Source organism: Pseudopipra pipra, chromosome 1 (assembly GCF_036250125.1).
Source record: "Pseudopipra pipra isolate bDixPip1 chromosome 1, bDixPip1.hap1, whole genome shotgun sequence".
Taxonomy (NCBI): Eukaryota; Metazoa; Chordata; class Aves; order Passeriformes; family Pipridae; genus Pseudopipra; species Pseudopipra pipra.
In genome coordinates, this window is record NC_087549.1 from 99,126,175 (window position 1) to 99,147,079 (window position 20,905).

Sequence of the window (20,905 nt, forward strand, 5' to 3'; positions counted from 1 at the left end):
GGGAAATAAATATGTATTGTAAAATGACTTGAGTTTGGGCTGGCACTAGAACTCCCCATAGAGCAAAGATCCTAAAAACCTGGGAGAACTCCAAGCTGGGAATGGATAGGCATTTCTGTCTCCATGAGCTCCATTCCTCTGGGAAAAGAGGAATGATTTTGGCAATGGCACCATGTAATGAGCAGTTTATTGCTGCAAGAGCCCTGTAATGCAGATACCTGAATGTGCATTTCCCACACACATCCTGCCACAGGGGGATCCAGGGGCACTAATCCTGTTTCCCAGTGCCTTTGAGAAAGGGAGCCTGGTGAGGGGTACAAGAGGGACCATCCCAAATTCCCTCCACACCAGCTCCTCTGGGTCCCTGCCTGCCCCAGCAACTCCAGGATGCAATTTCCTACCATTAAGTACAGGAGCAGCAAGTCAGCCTTGGAAGTTTATTTATAGATCCCTGAGATGCACAGTTCTTGCATTCTATTAACAAGGGCAGGAACAGGAGGAATTTTTGATCCAGGGCTGCAGAAAAGGCTGTGAATTTTTCCTGGAGGCTGCAGTGGTTTAACCACTGACAAGTGATTAATGATTCACTCCCGGAGCTTCACTGCTGGCTTGTGTAAGGCCTGTGTGGAGCACGTGTGCTTAACCACCTCCTGCTCATGGGATACAGGCATTTGGTCTTGTTTGTGACAATTAATCCAAGTGTTCAGCACCCCCAGAGTTGCCATGAGCTGTGAAACAGGGATTATCCATCTGGAGAACATGTGCTGACACAGCCAGTCCTACGAGGGGACGAGGCCAGTGCTTGCTTCTTTCTTCTCCTGGTCTTCTCTTCCCATTTGCAGTTTGGCCACTGCTTTAGGTTCCAGGGCTGAAATGATCTCTTTGGGCTTCCTGTCACTGCTGGTCCTGGGGAGCCTCCACCAGTGATCCCTGGAGAGAGTGGAATTGCTCGGATTGTTGCTCCCATGGTCAGCACCGTACTCAGCAGGGTCCTGCTGACTCTTCAGCAGAGTTTTGTTAACTTTTTAGAGGCTTTTCCTTTTCTTTAATGTTCTTCCCACCACTTGTTCTGCTCTGTGTCACAGATCTCTTGTGTCGGTGTCACAGACTCATGGAATCACTGAGGTTTGGAAGAGTCCCCCTTGTGCCCGATGCCCACCTTGTCCCCAGCCCAGAGCACTGAGTGCCACGGCCAGGCCTTCCTGGGACACCTCCAGGGCTGGGCACTCCAAACCTCCCTGGGCAGCCCCTGCCAAGGCCTCACCACCCTTTCCAGGCAGAAATTCCTCCTCCTGTCCCACCTGAGCCTCCCCTGGCACAGCTGGAGGCCGTTCCCTCTCCTCCTGTCCCTTGTTCCCTGGGAGCAGAGCCTGACCCCCCCCGGCTCCCCCCTCCTGTCAGGGGGTTGCAGAGCCAGAAGGTCCCCCCTGAGCCTCCTTTTCTCCAGGCTGAGCCCCCCCAGCTCCCTCAGCTGCTCCTGCTGCTCCAGCCCCTTCCCAGCTCCCTTCCCTTCCCTGCACACGCTCCAGCCCCTCCGTGTCTCTCTTGTCTGAGGGCCCGGGTTGATGTGCAGTGTGCTCCCTGCTGCATCCCCCTGCCTGGGCTGGGAGGAGGAGGATGCAGCCTGAGGAAGGCTGTGAGGTCCCTCAGGGTCACTGGGGCCGTGGCTCTGGAGCAGCTCCTGGGGGTTTGGAGAAGGGAGACACTCCAGTCACACCACGTGCATGGAGACTGGGCCTCTGAAAGCCATTAATCATGTGGCATTAAGGCAGTTAATCAAGTCTCAGGAACTGACAAAAGATTGTCCCTGAGGCTTTTTTACCTTGAATATCTTTGGAAAATGGTAGTTTCAGTTTTCCACTTGGCTGCTCCTGCGGCACCTTCATTTCCTCCAGCGGAGCCCAAGGTCAGCACACGCTGAGCTGGGAGCTGGGGCTGGCACCGGTGTCATCAGTGCCAGCAGGTATTCCAGCAGCTTTCCTGGGGGGCAAGAGCAAGTGCTGCAGCCCTCAGGTCTTCTTCTCTGGAGCCTGCACTACTTCTTGGCCAAATGCACCACAGGAGGTGTTTTGGGCAGTGTCAGCGCTGAGCTCTGGGCACAGGCTCTGGTCACGCTCTCCCTGCTGAAACACTAATTCAGTTCATCTTCTCTCATTGCATAATTTATGTGGTTAACTCCAGATTGAATGGCTCCAGATGCTGGCTCTGCCCTCTTGCCTGGCTGCTGCTTCCTGTCCCTCAGACCCGGTGGTGCCAATGGCCGTGCCCAGGGCTGCTCCCTGCAGGGAGTTTTGGCTGCCCTGTCTGCTGCTGAACTCTTTGGGAGGCTGAGAGTGGGGAGGTGTGGGACAGCCCTGAGACCTCACCTGGTGCAGACTTCCCAACTCCAGGGCCTCTGGAATGTGTGTAACAGGAGCCCTGGGGTCACGTCCCAGCTCTGCAGTCACGGCACAGAGCTCTCTGTCACTGCGGGGAAGGAACTGGAAATGTGGAAGTAAAGGATCAGTGGAACCCTCAGGATGTCACTGTCACCCCAAAGGCACTCAGGGTGATGCTGAGGTGTTTCCCTTCACAGGGATGTGAAGCTTCCCTGGCAAATCCCACTCTGGGATTTGGAGACCTGGGGACACCATGGACATGGGAATGGCTTCCCACTGCCAGAGGGCAGGGCTGCATGGGATATTGGGAAGGAATTCCTGGCTGGGAGGGTGGGGAGGCCCTGGCCCAGGTTGCCAGAGAAGCTGTGGCTGCCCCTGGATCCCTGGAAGTGTCCAAGGCCAGGCTGGATGGGGCTTGGAGCAACCTGGGCTGGTGGAAGGTGTCCCTGCCATTTCCTCCTCCCGGAATGGAGGGAGGAGCAGCTGGTTTGTGTCCTCTCGCAGGACTGCACCGGAGCAGGGTTATCATCCCGTCATTCCTGTGTGGAGCAGGGCTCAGGCCGTTTTCTCCATCCAGTTCTGCCGGTGGCAGTGCCAGCAGCCCCGTTCCAGGTGCCCCTTCCCTGGAAGGCAGGTGGAGCAGCCCAGGGCTTCCCATCGCTGCTCCCAGTAATTGCCGCCAGGAGCAGCAGGTGGCGGGCCCAGCCTGGATTTCATCCCTGCTCCCAGCCGTGGGAATAACCGGGAACAGCGCCTTGGAACACCTGTTTAAATCGTGTTTCCTGCCTTGCATGAGCACCGCAGGGGGGGTGGGATGAGCCGTGTTGGCTCCTCGTGCGGGTCCTGATGCAAACGCTTTCCCCGGGCAGGATATGCCATGGAACAGACTTCCTGCTGAACTGACTTCCCAGCCATGGAATAGACCTCCTGCTGAATAGACTTCCCAGCCATGGAACAGACCTCCTGCTGAATAGACTTCCCAGCCTTTTCTGCCTGGGGAGGGAACGTTCCAGTGTTCATCCTGCAAAGGACTGGGATTTAGGATGAGCCCAGGCCGTGGGTGTTCTCCTCAGCTGGGTGTCCAAAGTGCAGCGTGGTGGGTTCTGACAGATGCTCTGCCCCACTTGTTTCACCTCATGCCTTAAAATCTGTGGCAGGGGTTGGAATTCATAAACTCCCAGAATGGTTTAGGTTGGAAGAGACTTTGAAGCCCATCCACTGCCACCCCCTGCCATGGGCAGGGACACCTTCCACTAGCCCAGGTTGCTCCAAGCCCCGTCCAGCCTGGCTTGGACACTTCCAGGGATCCAGGGGCAGCCACAGCTTCTCTGGGCAACCTGTGCCAGGGCCTCCCCACCCTCACAGCCAAGAATTCTTTCTCTGTATGTGCTTCCCAGCAGAAACAGTGACTGGAAATTTGAACCCAAATCCCTCCTCTGGAGCAGCAGGAGCAGCTGAGGGAGCTGGGGGGGCTCAGCCTGGAGAAAAGGAGGCTCAGGGGGGACCTTCTGGCTCTGCAACCCCCTGACAGGAGGGGGGAGCCGGGGGGGGTCGGGCTCTGCTCCCAGGGAACAAGGGACAGGAGGAGAGGGAACAGCCTCCAGCTGTGCCAGGGGAGGCTCAGGTGGGACAGGAGGAGGAATTTCTGCCTGGAAAGGGTGGTGAGGCCTTGGCAGGGGCTGCCCAGGGAGGTTTGGAGCCCCCACCCCAGAGGGATTTCCAAGCCCTGTGGATGTGGCACTTGGGGACATCTGTCAGGGCAGCCTAAAGCCTGAGTGAGTGCAGGCTCAGTCCCAGAGGCCAAACCCAGGCTGGTTTTTAGCACCCAGTGTGTTTTGTCTGTGCTGTGGCTCTGGGGAGCAGGAGGTGCAGCAGGAGGTGCAGCCTGCACTGCTCCTCACCGGAATGCCTTCCTTCTCCCCTCAGCCCTGAGAGCAGAGCAGCACAGCAGCAGGAGGAACGGACTAGGGAGCCATTTGGAAGGATTTGAAACCCTGGTTGCACATCAGTCTGCAGTGTCCTCACTCCATTAATATTCCAGGAGAGGAATGTAACACAGCCATCTCCTGATTACGCTGCTGATTACGGGGCATCATTATCTGTCCCTCTCGGAGCTCTCAGCCAGCTCTGTGCTTTGAAGCTGCACACAAATAATGAAGGTGCAGAGCAGAGAGCACCTTCTCTCTCTGTATCTCCAGGTAAAATCCCTGCTTTGATTTATCACCTCCCCTAAGAAAAGCAGGACATAAATTGCGGAGCGTTGCTGAGTCTCTCAGCTCTCACAGACAAGGCTATTTGCTAAATAGTCTATTTGAAGGTCTTTTTGATGCTGCCAAATATCCTGGCAGAGTTTAATTGGAAACAGGGGTTCTTGAGGAGTTTCACTATTAAAATATAAAGGAGTTTCTTGTTCAGGAGATGTGTCCAAAGTGGAAAACCCAGTGCATGGTTTTCATCTGTAGCCACGGGATCATCCTCAGTGGGTACAGACTGAAAGAGGTGTGTTAAAAACATTGGTTCTTCTCAGTTGCCTTGATTTAGGGAGAGATCCAGCCACGGGATTTCTGGAGAGATCTGTCCATGGGTTCAGTGTCAGCCTGCAGGACAGACAGACAAAGAACAAAGTCAGAGAGCTAAAAGTAAACTTGGAGCACATTTGTCCTTCGTGTGCAAGGGACCCAAAGCTGGACAGAGCCCTCAGTGGTTGAGGAACACTTGTGTGGAGCTGCTGGAACTGCTGCAGCCCAAGAGAGCCCCATGGACTTGTGTGATCAGTGCACTGGAATGAGCCATTCTCCTCTTTGAGGGGGCTGTCCTTGGCCATTACCCAGCTCTCCTGGGCCCCTTCACCCCCCTAGGGACGTATCTTCAGCAGATGCTGCCAGTGAGGTCCATGAAGGGGCTGCAGTGATGTCCTTCTGAAGCCCACAGTTGTATTTGTACCATTTATCTTGCTTGTCCTCTGGGTGCCTTGAGCTCCACATTCTCTCATGGTCACTGTGTCCAAGGCTGTGTCACCCAGCAACTGTCCTCCTTGGGTGAGCAGCAGGTCCCACAGCACCTCCCCTGCTCATCCCATCAGTCACCGGCAGAAATGTCTGTAATGCCTGCTGGGAATGCCCTGCAGCACTCACATCAGCCACGGGGAGGCCCTGGCCCAGGTTGCCCAGAGGTGTGTGGCTGCCCCTGGGTCCCTGGAAGTGTCCAAGGCCAGGCTGGATGGGGTTTGGAGCAACCTGGGACAGTGGAAGGTGTCCCTGCCCATGGCAGTGGAACAAGAGGGTCTTTAAGGTCCCCTCCAACCCAACCCACTCTGGGATTCTGTTCTATGACAGTGCCCATCTGTCAGCACTGAGGTGGTTAAAGCCACCCATGGGCCCAGGGCCCATTTCCCCTTTTCCCTAAAGACTGGGAATTGCTGCCATTGGAATTCCCTTGCAATCCCTTGTAAGTCCAGCGCCTCTCCGAGGAGCTCCTGCTCTCCCATTTTCTCCCCAGCCTGTCCTTCCGCAGCATGCCCTGCTCCATGAAATACCGGGCTCTTCTTGGTCATAAATTGAAGTATTTTTTGTTCAAATCCGTTTGCCAGTTGTCACAATTCCCTGGAATTCTCAGTCTGTTTGCCCAAGCTGCTCACAGACTGCCCCGGGTCGGTCCCTGCTGTGCCTGCCATGCCTGGGGTGCTTCTCCTCACCCCAGCTGTTCAGGGAACAGCCAAATAACACCAGCTGCAGGGCTATGCAGAGGCACACTCAGCTGTCCCTGCTCATGGATAACTGCTCTCGCAGTGGGACGTTCTGGCTCCCTCCCTCTGCTTTGTTCCATCCGTGTTTCCCTGGCTCGCTCGGAAATGTCAGGCCAAAGAGCCTCAGAAGGATTATTAAAGTCAGAATAAATGGCATTTACTGTCTGGTGCTTTCCCAAAGCCTGTTAGCCAGGCACAGGGAACATGAGGGATTTTAAACCTTGCCTGCCTGTTCCTTTTTCCCTTTTTTCTGCTGTGTCTCTTCCAAGAATAAATCCCCTTGGAGTTTTGCTGGGATAAATAATTACTGAGTTAATGTGATCGTTACCTGCAGTGCTGGGCACGGTGCCCTGTGGGCAGGGAGGGCTCAACTCACACCGTGAGCTCTGCTCTGGAACAAACCCTGGGCACCCAGAAGGGACAGGGACAGCACTGGGAGGACTGGGAGCCTCACACCAAGAGCAGCCCAAGGATTACTGCAGTCTTGGCAAGTGTTTCCTTGGATGATTTCCCAAAAGCTTTCGGCTCTCCCGTGGCAGTTTGTCTCTAATTGCAGAAATAACAAAGTGCCTTTGAGCATATTTATTCACTTGAGTTTTATTTTAGTTACTCATTACACCAGCGTTAATAACAGCCTGGAGGGCAGGAGCAGGATTGCATTTGAGCCACAGAGAGCCAGAGACAGGTTGGTTTAAAATTTTGCTTAATGGACTGTTACGTCCTCAGAATAGTTTTTCTTTCCTGCCATTTTTATTTCCCCTTTTGCCACTTGATGTCTCAAAACCAGAAATAAAAGGCAACTGAGTTATCAAATGCCACAAGTGCCAGGTTTGGTGAAAATCAGCCCTTCAGGGAAATTGCTTTTATTGCCAGTGAAATATGAGATGTGATGTTATTTGCTGTGGAAGGGGAGCCTTGCTTTGTTAGCACACTGAGGACTGGTTCCTCACGGAAACTAAAGGTTGGGTTTGGCTGCTCAGAAGCTGTTCAGAGATGGAAGAGAGAGAAAGGACCAGCTGGATACCCAGGCCAGGGAAAGTGATGATGGAATTGCTGGTTTATGCCAGAAATCATTCTTAGATCCCCCCAGCCCTCATAGTCCCGGTGAGTCCCGTGTGTTACTGAGGGTCTGCAGTCCCCGGAATCAACCCTTGTTCCTGCTCCAGCCAGCACAGGGGGAAAACCCAGCATTATCCCAGTAGGTGCCCTGCCTTGCTTCTTCTTGTGCCATGAAATACGGATCCATTTGGGCAGTTTGGCCTTCCCCAAACCCAGAGGAGGCCGGGAAGGGAGTTGCTCTGTCCGCTTTTGTTTCTGTCTCATGGTGGAGGGAGGGAGATGAAGACAGAGTGGTCCCTGTTCTGGGGTGTGTTTCCCAGGAAAGGTGCCCTGCAGAATGCCAGGGACTCGCTGGGATGGCTCAGTCCTGCATGCCCAAGGTGGCTGCTGGGCTCTGATGCCAGGCTCTGATCCATCGTGCTGCTCCGCCCCCTGAGCTGACACCCAGAGGCTTTGGCACGAGGGGAACTGCCCAAGGATGCTCCTCTGGGATCTGTAAATCACATCCAGACCCCCTGGGGTACGTCCTGCCCCCCTGGCACCCAGCTGAGCCAGGCTTGCTTAAGACACTCCTGGCACCCCTTTGGGCAGGACGGGCCCTGCTGGGGTTGAAACCCGAGCGTCGTTTGCTCGGTGAGCTACGATGGTGAGAACGATGGTGAGAACGGGGCTGTTCATCTCCCTGCAGAGCTCCAGGGCTTATTTATTCCTTCAGCAGTTGTCAGAGGGAGATTTCAGACTTGTTCAAGCAGACCTGTAATTTATTTGTGGCAGTGCAGATATTCTGGAGGTTTTAATTCCTGTGCAGGTTGAACAGAGGAGGAGCCCCATTTATCAGGGTCACACGAGGGGTGATGCCATCCTGGGTTAAATATCACCCTGAGATGAACCTGGTTTAAGGCACAAGGGCAGCAGAGGCAACTGCTGCTTGTTCCTGTTGTCCTCAAGCATTTGGAATGGGGTGGTTTTTCCACAGAGTGAAGTCACAAGTTGCTTTGAAAACAGACAGATGAATAAAGATTCCCATTTGAAATTGTCTCCAGTTAAAAGCACTTTTCTGAAGTGTATTGGTGAGGGTAAGAAGCCTTTTTCTGCAGTTTAATACTGGGGTTTATTCCTGTTGTACAATGATTCCCCCCGGGATATCTCTGGAGAGGTGATGGGAATAAATGACCTTGGAGGCTGTAGCTGAAGCCACCCCGTGTTTACAGGTGGGGGCAGATCCTTGGCACTCGTGGTGTCTCTTGCTCACTCAGAATCATTACTCAGAATTATCCTCTTTCAAGTTTGCCAACTCTTCCTCCAGCCCAAAAATGAACTGCAACAGTCAGTCCATCCCTGAAAACCCTCCTGCTGCTGCTCCAGTGAGACAAGAGGCTCTTGGAGCATCAGAGTAACAAACTCATTTTATATCCAGCCTTCTTTGAGTTGAAATCTGCAAACTCTGTGTAAAACTCCATTTTCTGTTGGTTTGCTGGGGTAGGAAACCCCGTCAGTGTGTCCCTCCCCAGGGGTAACACAGCAAAGCAGGGTCTGGCAAATGGGAAACTGCAACTTGACTCTCCAGCCCTGGGAACATTTCTGCTTGTGTCCTTCTGCTGAGAAGGGTTGGGAGAAGATCTGCTTGATCCCACCAGTGCTGGTCTAGGATGATCCTAAAGAACCCTGGGAGATGGGGATGAGATCCCACCTTACCCCCCCAAACCTCCCGTGTCCCTTCATGGCTCGGTGCTCTCTCTGTGCCACAAGCAGGAAGGTTTTATGTGTTCTTTGAAAATGAAGTTGTTCTGAAGGGGCTCAGTCTTGGCAAAGATCTCTGAGTCTTCCAGGACATCCTTGCTGTTGATTCCATGAGGGACTTGGTGCCATCCTCCTCCTCTTGCAGGGTCAGGCTGGGATAACATCCTCCCCCCATGGATAAATCAGGATGGCTGAGTCTCCAAAGAGAATTCCCTGCTTACATGGCAGTGGTTCTGTGAAAGCAGGGGAGCAGACAGCAGCACTCAGTAAAGATTTAGTGCCTGACAATTTTTCTGTCTTTCAAGTGGTCATTTTTCACTTCAGGTGAAGCAAAACTGGGGCTGAGTGACATTTCTCTAATGCAATTAATTATTTATGTTTTTCTGCAAGCAGCAATCAGGGGGAGAAGCTCTGCAGTGAAATTTATCTCTCAATTGATTTTTAAAAGCAAACCCTACAGCGGGTGCAGGGGCTGTGCCAGCCCCAAGAGGGGCTCCCTGGGCACTGAACACCCCCCCCGTCCCACAGGGACCCCTGGGCTCCATCACCCCCTCCCTGCCAGCCCAGAGAGGAGCCAGGTGGGACCAGCCTGCATGGATGGGCTGCTGGGTCCTTGCAGGGCTGATTCCAGGAGCCCAGACAGCAAAAACTGTCATCAAATCCCAGACTGGTTTGGGTTGGGAGAGACCTCAAAACCCATCCAGTGCCACCCCTGCCATGGGCAGGGACACCTTCCACCAGCCCAGGTTGCTCCAACCTGGCCTTGGACACTTCCAGGGATCCAGGGGCAGCCACAGCTTCTCTGGGAATTCTATTCCAGCCCCTCCCCACCCTTCCAGCCAGGAATTCCTTCCCAATATCCCATCTCTCCCTGCCCTCTGGCAGGGGGAAGCCATTCCCTGTGTGCTGTCCCTCCATCCCTTGTCCACAGTCTCTCTCCATCTTTCCTGTAGATCCTTCAGGTCCTGGAAGGCCACAATCAGGTCACCCCAAAGCTTCTCTTCTCCAGCTGAACACTCCCAGCTCTCCCAGCCTTTCCTCCCAGCAGAGCTGCTCCATCCTCTGATCCTCCTGGTGCCTCCCTGGACTGTCTCCAGCAGCTCCATGTCCTCCCTGTGCCGGGATCCTTAAGTTCATTACAAAATAATCCCAGCCTTTGGCAGGGTAAATTTTCATTTCCATAGTTGAGTTTTGATGGGCCACTTGCATGTCTGGAGTTGAAGAAATACCATTTCTCCTCCCAGGTCACGTGTTCTGCTCCCTTGGTTGGGTCTTTAACTCGTGGACTACAAAGATTTAACAGGCTGTCCAGAGAGGGGGGAATATCCTCCCTGGGGATATTCCAGAGCCCTCTGGACACAATCCCTGTGCTCTGGGGTGGCCCTGCTGGAGCAGGGAGGTGGCACCAGCTGGGCCACTGTGGGCCCTTCCAGCCTGCCCCATCCCATGGCTCTGTGGCAGCTCTGGGGCTGGGCTGAAGCAGAGGGGAAGATTTGGGAGCGAGGGGATAAATCCTGACTCGGCAGCATTTCCAGTGTGTGCAGGCAGTGCTGCAGCTGGGTTAGGTTCCAAACAGAGGCAATGCCAAAGGAAGGCTTAACCCCCCTGAAAGCCTAAAAACACACACAAAAAAGTTAAATTTCTTGTGACACAAAACCCCCCAGCAGGCTGAGCACCTGTAAAATTCCCTTACTTCTGGTGTTTCCACTGCCTTGCTCTGTTTACTCCTTGTGCTTCTTTAATCTATGAGCACATTTAGAGTCATCACATTCCCTGCTGGTCTCCAGGATTTTAGGGATGTGTGGATCTCCCTCCTGCTGCCTGCCAGCCAGTTCTGGGAGCAGGAATTCTGCCACGGTGCTGTTCTGATCCTCATTGTCTGCACTGCTCTAAGCAGGGTGAGCTCTCCTGTTTAACTGTTCTCTGGAACAGGCACAGCTTGTTCCTGTTCTCCCTGGACACAGTGATGCTGTAGCAAAGCCCACCTGGAGAACTGTGGAGGGGATAATTCCTTTTATTCCCTGAAAATGCCCTGAGCCACAATCCCAGCACGGATCCCCTGCTCCTGCCCTGAGCCAGGGTTTGGGTTTTTCTTTTCCCTTATTTAAACATTTAAACACAGGCACTAAATCCCTTCCAATAAAAACTGCTGGGTTTTGGTTTTTATCTGAACTCAGTGTTGGCAGGATTAGGAGCAGGAGGAATTGCTTCCCTAAATATCTCAGAGGTTCTTCACTCACAGCCTGATTCCATCTGCAGGGAGCTCTCCATTAGGGATGGAAAGCCCTGGAATTCATTGAGTGGAGCAGGGCAGGTGTCAGGGACCAGGGGATCTCTCCCATTTCAGAGCCCAGCACTTGATTTTCAGATTCTCTTCCACATGTGAGGGCTGAGTTTCCTGGGGTAACATTGGTAAAATAGAAGGATCTCTTGAGGGCCAAGACACGGAGGGGCTGGAGCATGTGCTGGGAAGGGAAGGGAGCTGGGAAGGGGCTGGAGCAGCAGGAGCAGCTGAGGGAGCTGGGGGGGCTCAGCCTGGAGAAAAGGAGGCTCAGGGGGGACCTTCTGGCTCTGCAACCCCCTGACAGGAGGGGGGAGCCGGGGGGGGTCAGGCTCTGCTCCCAGGGAACAAGGGACAGGAGGAGAGGGAACGGCCTCCAGCTGTGCCAGGGGAGGCTCAGGTGGGACAGGAGGAGGAATTTCTGCCTGGAAAGGGTGGTGAGGCCTTGGCAGGGGCTGCCCAGGGAGGTTTGGAGTGCCCAGCCCTGGAGGTGTCCCAGGAAGGCCTGGCCGTGGCACTCAGTGCTCTGGGCTGGGGACAAGGTGGGCATCGGGCACAGGGGGATCCATGGGCTGGGAGGGCTTTTCCTATGCCTGGTCTGTCTCTTGCCTTGGATTATGATCCATGTGTTTCTCCCTGACTACCTTTTCCTCACCCCATCTAACGACCTGCATCAGCTTTTATTCCACCACCATAACACACACGTCCTGTTCTGCCTTTAAAACCTTCCAGACAATTACTAAAGGATGTCAAATTGGCAAAGGAGTGCCAATCTCTCCCTGGATTTTGATGTGTAATGTGCCCCTCTGTGGCTCAGCCTGGAATGCTGCATATGGAACCCCCAGGTTTGATAATCACTGTTGTTGTGAGTGGCCCCCGGAGAACCCAAACAACCGAAGTGGGCAATTACCTGATTTTAAATGTAATTAAAAAATGATCCTCATAGGGACAGAATTTTTAATGTGATCACAGGATTCATTTCAATAAAAGCTCCTGGCACTTCCCTCTGATGGGTGTTTGCAGCCTCCAGTGAGGGAGAGCTGAATTGTGGCATGATTCCATGGCCTGGAATTAAGGAGGAAAGGCTGGGAGAGCTGGGGGGGTTCACCTGGACGAGAGAAGGATCCAGGGAGAGCTGAGAGCCCCTGGCAGGGCCTAAAGGGGCTCCAGAAGAGCTGGAGAGGGACTGGGGACAAGGCATGGAGGGACAGGACACAGGGAATGGCTTCCCACTGCCAGAGGGCAGGGTTAGATGGGATATGGGGAAGGAATTCCTGGCTGGGAGGATGTGGAGGCCCTGGCCCAGGTTGCCCAGAGAAGCTGTGGCTGCCCCTGGATCCCTGTGGATGCCGGATCAGCTCAGACGTGGCTGTTCTGCTCTCAGAGCCCATGTGAAGCTTTCACAATTATTTTGTTCAAAAGCAAAGCTCCTTTCAGAGTTTATTCTGTGTCACGTGGAGCCAGTTAATGCCACGAGAGTGAGTTTAATTATCCCCCCGTTAAATTGCAGCAGAGTTGAGAGGTGCTGCTCTCTCATCCTTCCAGCCCCGGCTCTGCCCTGCATCCGTGTGACAGCAGGAAGGAGAGGCTGGGAATCGCTTCTTTTGTGTCCACGGAGCTTAAATGAACCCAAAATTAACATGATGGGCATATCAGGGCTGCAGATTAATGGCCTCAGCAGCTTAAATGACAAATCTGTAAGTGAGTTAAATATAATCCAGGTTCCTTTTGCCTCTGCCCTCGGAGCCTGGTGTTTTCCATCGTCTCAGACACAGTGATTCCTGCAGCACTTAATGGAGCTGGAAGCACAAGCACAACAAAGGTGGATACCCCGGCAACCGTGCTAAGTGAGGGAGTGGATAATGGGGTGGTTAATGCTGTTAAATACCTGGGACTCAGGGCTGCCAGGTCGATTGCCTTTGCCAATATAAAGTTTTAAGTGGTTGCAGGGCCTGACTGTTGGAAGCTTTCCCTGGAAATAACCCACCCGCTGGGTAAATGACACTGGAACAAACTGGGGGTGGATTTAGTGCCCCTTCTTTGTGTTGCTTTTTTTGGAAGGCTCTATTTTAAAACGTTCCGTGCGTTCTCAGGACTCTCTGTTCTGCTGGAGTTTGGGATGAGGGTCCAGAAGTGGAAAGAGGAGGAGAGTGCCCAGAGCCTTGGAGCCTCCTGGGCTGCCAGGAGTGGGTTGGGACAGCCTGGCTGGGGACAGACTCACCTCTGGCTGCAGCTGCTTTGGGGGGCTGGAAGAGGTGACCTCTGGCAGCCCATCCCTGGCATTATTTTCCTTGGAATCACAGACTAGTCTGGGTAGGAAGGCACCTTAAAGTCCTTGGGGTGGGACTGGATGGGCTTTAAGGTGCCTCCCAACCCAAACCATCCTGGGATTCTGTGAAACAAACCCCCTGCAACTGCTGAGGGTGCAAATGTGGGAAGGTGGGGTTCAGCAGAGCTCTTGGAACAGCTTAAGCCAGGCTGAGCAGTGGTTTAAGTGCTTTGCTGGGCTGGGTGTCCAAAGTCTGGGCTCAGGGAGACTCTGGCTACAGGAAAGCTGATTGAGGAGCACTTACAAACATGTCAGACCCTTCCAGCTGTTCCAGCAGCTCCATTTTGTGAAAAATGTCAAGAAATCTGCTCAGCCCTTGGTTAGTTTGTCACTGTGCTCGGAGGGGGAAGTGAGATGGGAAGTGAAACCAGGCAGCTCCACTTCCAGCTCCTCGTGCAAAATCTAATTAAGCAGTTTAAGGGGTGTGATCCTGAGGCGTGGAGTTTATTGAACACTCAGTTAACTATTCAATTAGTCTGTGTGTTTGGGATAATTCCAGTTCATGTGAGGATCAATTACTTGATTTAGAAGAAAATAAAGCATAAAACTTTAATTCCAAGAGTGGTAGAAGGTCAGTAATTATCACAGATGGATTTTGGTACCATAATCATTACCAGTATTCTCCCAGTTAGACAAATCCTGCCCAGGCAGGCAATGAGGGGGGAGCCAACTGTGTCACCTTAGAGAGGGTTCAGAAACTTCCAAAACTGAAGGGTTTCTTTAAGGAAAAAGGCTCAATGATTTTGTTGGGCTTTTCTTTTTATTTTCTCTCAAGGAAAAGATTGAACTGAAGGGCAGGAGAGATTTGGGAAATAATCCCCTTCTCCCCAGGAGCTATTCCAGTGCTCCCTGTGTCCCAGCAAATCCCTGGGGATTAAAACCCCTGTCACTGTGTCAAACTTCCTGCCTGGCTCGGGCAGGAGGGATGGCTGTGACAGGTACAATCCAGAGCTCTCCAGGGCTCCATCACACTGGGATGTTCCTCAGAGCCCCATTCCTGGGGTGATACCAGTGGCTAAATTAGCTCTAAAGGGCTCCTTGTTGTGCTGCTGTGGAGTTTATTCCTCCCTGGAAGGGTGGGGAGGCCCTGGCCCAGGTTGCCCAGAGAAGCTGTGGCTGCCCCTGGATCCCTGGAAGTGTCCAAGGCCAGGTTGGAGCAACCTGGGCTGGTGGAAGGTGTCCCTGCACGTGGCAGGGGTGGGATGGGATGAGCTTTCAGGTCCCTCCCAGGTAATGTCTCAAGCCTCACATGGCCTCTGTCAGGAGATGAGGAAGCAGATGGATTTCCAGTCTGGACCCAGTCTGGTCTCTGCTCCTCCCACACAAAATGATCTTGCAGCTCATCAAGGTCTCTGAGCTGATACTGAACCCAGAGCCCACCAGATGGGGCAGTTTTAGGTAATACTTCGATTAAATCTGATCACATTATCTCAGAGATCCCACATTCCTGAATTCCTCTTGAGGGCTGGAACCCAGGACTGCAGAAGTTGTGCTCCCCTGCTCTTCTCTTGAAGGTCAGTGACACATCAGCGAGTTGCTCTTCTGAAAATAGGCTTTAATTTCCCCCTTCAGCCCTTTGATTGGTTTGACATTTCACGGGGTGGGAGGTAATTGGGAGGTTTATTATACATTTCTGTTGAGTACAAGATGAGAACATTTAAATACCTCGTGTGGAAGGAGCAGCAAATGGAGACAGAACCTCCTTCCTGCTGAACAGGGCTGGGAGTGACTGACGGCCCCGGAGTCAGCAAAGGAGACACGGAATCAGGATGCAGGGAGACTTTTCCCCCTCTTGACTGTCAGTCACTCATTGCTCCTTCTGATCTGAGGCTGGGCAGAGGTGCTGGGCTCTCTTGGAATCCCTCTGTCCCACACAGCTTCTGTGACTCAGAGATTTTATTGGTTTGTTTTGACCCCACCCTTAAAAGCAATCCCTGACAAACACCTTCCTGTGACATCCTAAACTTCTGAATATCCGTAAATTATTGAGGGTTTGGAAGGGAAACAGGAGAAGCTCCATTTCATAACCCCTCTCTGCACGTTTCAATCATTTCATTGGATGGAGTTAAAACTCCTGTTATAATTACAGCTGGATGAGAGAAAACCCTGAAGATCTTTCCTTGAGCTTCAACAAATCACCCCCAGGGCAGGGGGTTGGAATGAGATGATCTTTAAGGTCCTTTCCACCCCAAACCATTGTGGGATTCTGTGACTCTATGAAAACAGGGTAGAATTTATACTTTTCCCTTGGCTATCAGGAGCTTCCTAAGAAAAGTGACTGCTCTGCTGGAGGAGGTACTTCCTGGTGCTGCCTGGGGGGGCTTTACTTAAACAGGATCCAAAATCATCAGTGGAGGATCACGCTTGGGAAACTCTCCTGCCTTCCCTCTCTTGGAATTCCTCTGCCAGGGAAATACATGGAGAGGAAAAGGGAGTCCTGCAGCAGGCCCCAGGCAAAGGTGGCTTGTTGTGGGGTGCAGAGTTACAGCTAAAGCTTCAGCAGCTCCTTTTTTCTTTTCTTTGGTGCAGTTGTCCTGACAGCCCAGTCAGTGCATCAGAGAGGCACAGATCCCAAGGAATGACCCCCAGGTCACTTGGACACCTTTTGTTTCAGTGGTTCCCAGGAGGGTTTGGGTTGGAAGGGACCTTAAAGCCCATCCAGTGCCACCCCTGCCATGGGCAGGGACATCTTCCACCAGCCCAGGTTGCTCCAGCCTGGCCTTGGACACTTGCAGGGATCCAGGGGCAGCCACAGCTTCTCTGGGCAATCCATTCATTTCTGAATAATTTCCCCAAACCGAGGTGCAGTTTTACAGCCCTGAGCACAGCTTGTACATCCTAAAGAAGAAAATCCCCCCCAGCCCCATGAGAGTGTCCCCCAAGTGCTGCATTTCCCACCTCGGGGTTGCTGCAGAGCCCACGGTGGGTCCTACCCCACACACTGCCTCCCCTCAGGGAGGATTAATTAACCACTGGGCTTTCCTGGGTAAGGAGGGCAGCTTTCAGAGTTACCTCATGCTCCCAGAGGTGCAAACAGAGCTTCCTTCCTGCAGAGCTCAGCCCGTGGGTGGAATGGATGATCTGTGGTGGGATTTGGGATTTGGAGGTCGAGTGCTGCCAAGTGATGTGGGACTGCTCCAGCTCCAACCTGACCCCACCCCTGACCTTGGCTGCAGCATCTTTTATTCATGGCTGATGTATCTGGGAATGACAGTGGAGGGTTACACAGCAGAGGTCCTGGGCAGAGGCTGGGAACTGAGACTGGGGTTGACAGCCAGCTCCAGTTGGAGCTGTGTGTGCCAGGAGAGCCCTGAGCCCTCTGCAAGATCCTGAACTTGTGACCCCTGGGGCTGTTTGCTGGGCAGCTGCTGGTGAAGGTTGGGTTTGGTGTGTCTGGAGGGTGGTGTAACACTGGTCAGCACTGGGTCTGGCTGGTGAAGGTTGGGTTTGGTGTGTCTGGAGGGTGATGTAACACTGGCTCAGCACTGGGTCTGGCTGGTGAAGGCACCTGCACTAGGAGAGAGTCTGTGCTGACCTGGAACACTGGGAATGCCATTGTCAGGCAGAGAAAATGCCTCTTGTAGAGTCAGGAGAGAAGATTATAGGAGATGGCATCAGCAGCCTCAAGTAATTGTTGTTTGGTTCATATTTGCCTTTAGAATGTAATTTAAGAATTTCTATTTCAAATAAGCTTCTTGTATGAGAAGAGGTTTGTAGGGAAGTTATTACTCTCCTTAAACATTTCCATTGTGGCCTCTGAGCAGGAAAGAGAATGGAAAAAGAGAACAATAACACTGTTCTCAGATGTGAAATGTGGAGTGTGTTGATTGTTGTTATTACTATATTATTGTATTTTATCTTATAATATTATTATATGATGGAGTGTTACTACTGAATGTTATTGTATGTGGAGTTTATTCAGTGCAAACTGACCTGGGAATCTGTTGATCCTTCCCAGGTGCTGCTCCAGTGGTCACAGCCCAATAGAAAAGTTCCTTTGCTGTGGATGGCTTGACCTTGCTCTGCAGAGGAATGCCATGGAGTCAGCTTCCTGATTTTTCACACCTGAACAGGTAAGGGGTGTTTCTCTAACCAGAACTGAAATCCTTCTTCTTTAACTAAATTCAAATATGGAAGTGCTGGAGGTACCAAGAGTCCTCATCTGACATCCTTGGAACTGGGAGTCCCCTCCAGCACCCAGCAGCTGCCTTGCCCTGCTTTGCTGGGGGTGCAGGACCCTCAGAGGGGTTGTGGAATATCCTAAAACCTCCACTACAAGGTCCTCCTTCCTCTGGTGGCTCCTCCTTTTTCCACGACTCGCTGTGGAACAGCAGTTCAGCTCTTGGGCCTGAGATCTTGTTTGATTTAGTTCTGTGTTTCCAAAGCCAGTGTTGCTTGAGAGGCTTTTCAGGTGCTCTGTAACAGTCTCAAAGCATTGAAGTCAACCCCCCAAAAGCCTTTGATAGCCCGGGCTGGAGATGCTGATGAGTTACAGTGAGGAACTGTGTGGGATTCGAGTGTTCCCGGCATTCCCACCATTCCAGACACAAGCACAGCCACAAGAGTTATTTCCACAAGCTCAGTGGCACAGTGAAGTGTCCCTTCACCACCCTGGAGTTCATTTTATTGGAGGGTTTCCACGGTGCCAGGAAGCTCCTTTCCTCCCCATTCCTATGCACCTCAGCTGTGCTGCTTCCTCCTGGGATTCTGGCTCTACCTGACTCGTGCAGGCAGCAGATTTGCTGTCAGGGACTGGGATTTTCCACCAGCACTGGCTGGTTCATGCTCCTGGCACTCTGGGAATGCTCATGAAATCCCACTGGAGGCCAAAACAACCTCCAGGGCTGGTGCTGAGCCTGGAGGGCACTGGGCAGAGGCTTCAAGTACCTCACACCTCAATGTTTGCTTTGTCCTCTGTGGGTGGAACTGGGCTTTAAGGTCCCTCCCAGCCCAAACCATCCCAGGATTCCATGATCTGTGGATACAGCTTTAACAGGCTTTTGGGGATGTCTGGCCAGCAGGTTCCTTTGGCTGATGGGGTGAAGACACCAAAGAGTTACCCCATGAATCTGCTGCTGGTAGGAGATCCTTCAAAGGAAGGGAAAGAATCTGTCCTGGGGAAATCAATGTCCCCTTGTCCTGAAAATGCCTCTCTCTTGTTCTCCCGTGAGTTCCCCCAAAAACAGCTCTGCAGCTGGTGCTCTTTTCGTGGCCTGTGACATGAATTAATCCTAATACATGTGGCCTTGCCGTTTGGCACCTCCAGTCCCCACATCCAGAGGTTTAGTTGTGGCTTCTGCCTGTGGTTTCAGGGACTGGTTTAAAACATTCATGGCAAAGGATTCTTGGGGAAGATCCAATCCTGACTAACCATGTGTCTTTAGAGACATCAAAGAGGAAACATTGCTCACTTTCGTGGAGAAACATCAGCTTTATTCTGACCCTGGTGGCTCTGTCACTGCTTTAGGGCTTTTTGATTGAAAAATACATATATTCTGTCTCAGCACTAAAAAGGTTTCACTTGCTTTCCTGGGAAGTTTTTCTTCTTAACACGACTTTCTGGGGAATTTGACAGCTGAAGATTTTTTGGAAGCAAATTCAAACCCTTGTGCTGTCTTGCTGGGAATAACCTCCTGAAGTGCTGGGACCAGCAGGAGGAATTATGAATTCCCTTCCATCCTGCCCTTTCGGGAGCCGCACCCACATCGGCTCAGTCCTCGGATCCGGTGCTTTGGCATCAAAGCAGAGCCCCAGAGAACTCTGCCCACATTGTTCAGCATTCAGTGGTTCCTACTCTGCTGTGGGGGTGGAGGGAGCAGAGAATCCCGGGAAGTGCCTGGGAATAACTGCCCCTCCCCAGAGGCACGGGGAGCACTGCTGGGATGTGCTGGGGGAACTCCGTGGGCTGGGTTCTCTGCCCTCCCCAGGACTCCATGGGCTGGGAGGGCTTTTCCAGCCTCAGGCATTCTGGGATTTCATGCCAAAGCAGCAGTTTGAGAGTCTGTCCTCCTTCACAGAGTATTTGAAAATGGTATTTTGGAAAAACCACGGGAAAAGTCTGGCACATGTGGATGGCAGACACTGGTGGGGGGAGAGCCCTGTGTGAGACTCATTTGTATTTTGAGTCTGCATTTCATTCCCACATCTTTGTCACCCTCTGGATTTCATTCCCACATCTTTGTTGCCTCTCCCCGGGCTGGAGGTGGGGCTGTGTTTGATCCAGGGACTGTGGCAGGTGCAGGAGGCAGGGCTGACTTCCACGGAGCTGGAGCAGCAGGTTCCCTCTTGGAAGAGAACAGCCACCTCCAGCAGAACTGTGCACACTCTGCTCGTCAGAAAGTACACAGGAACGGGAATCTTTGGGATCACTGGCAGTTAAAATCCAGGTGTTGTTCCTGTCATGGTTAAAAGAGGGGCTGTTGTGAAATCCGAGGGTACCGGGTGTGTCACTGAATAGCTCCTGGGATTAGATTTTGGGAATTCAGTGCTAGGTCTGTCTGTAGTCCTGTGTTACCCACCCAGAAATGTGCCAGAGGGATAAAATACCCTCTGGCAAAGGAGTCCTTAGGTTGGATCTGCCTCAAAAGGGAGTGAGTTACTATCCAAGGCTTTAACCAGGAGGAGTTTGGTGACAGAGGAGCAGCCCAGCCCAGAGAGATGGGAAAGGAAACCTGCAGACTGGGTATACACTGGGCACAGTTCCTGCTGGCAGTCCAACTAAGGTGGTTTTGCAGGGCCAAAACGTGGGCAAAGCATCATCCAGAGTTGTCTCACCCAGGAGTCAGGAGTGGAAGTGCCAAGGGCTCCTGTCCACAGCAACTCCACCAAACCCACAGCCAGGCTTTTCCTTGTGTTCCCCAGCTCAACATAAGCTACTGGAGTTGCATCTTATGATAATTTTCTGCAAACCTCCACCACCATGAAATAAATGAGGCAGGTTTTGGAATAATTGGTTCAGCTGCTATGATTTTTAGGTTTCCAGTTTTGTTCCCTGAACAAATCCTTCGTTATCTCCGGGCCATTGAAACGCTCCACAAACCTTTGTGCTGCTGGGGTTATTCCTGGGAATAATGCACAGCCCTGGCTCCTGGGAGGACGTTTAGATTCCTAAGGGTTGCCAGTGGGTCATCTTTCCCACTGGAGGGTGCAGATTTATCACTTATGGCAGCCTTGCAGGACCTGTGCCTGATCCCAGAGCACCAGCAAGTGCTGCTTCCCAGGCACTGTGGCAGTGGCTCCCTGGATTCCTTCCTGGGCTGCCCTGTGGGTCTGCTGGGGGGTGTCATCCGGGTTTGTTGGGCAAATCCATGGGCTCTCTGTTCATTTCATAAAAGACTCCTCCCACAGCTAAGATGCCACCAGAGAAGTGTTTT

At 52.5% G+C, this 20,905-nt stretch overlaps 1 long non-coding RNA gene across 1 annotated transcript in view; it reads left to right on the forward strand.

Annotated features, from left to right (window-relative positions):
* Positions 1-17,975, forward strand: part of LOC135420188 (uncharacterized) — a 28,623-nt gene extending 10,648 nt beyond the window's left edge. Inside the window, exon 3 of the long non-coding RNA XR_010433418.1 lies at positions 17,491-17,975. This is a non-coding gene — a long non-coding RNA (uncharacterized LOC135420188). The remainder of the gene's footprint in view (positions 1-17,490) is intronic.
* Positions 17,976-20,905: the final 2,930 nt, after the last annotated feature.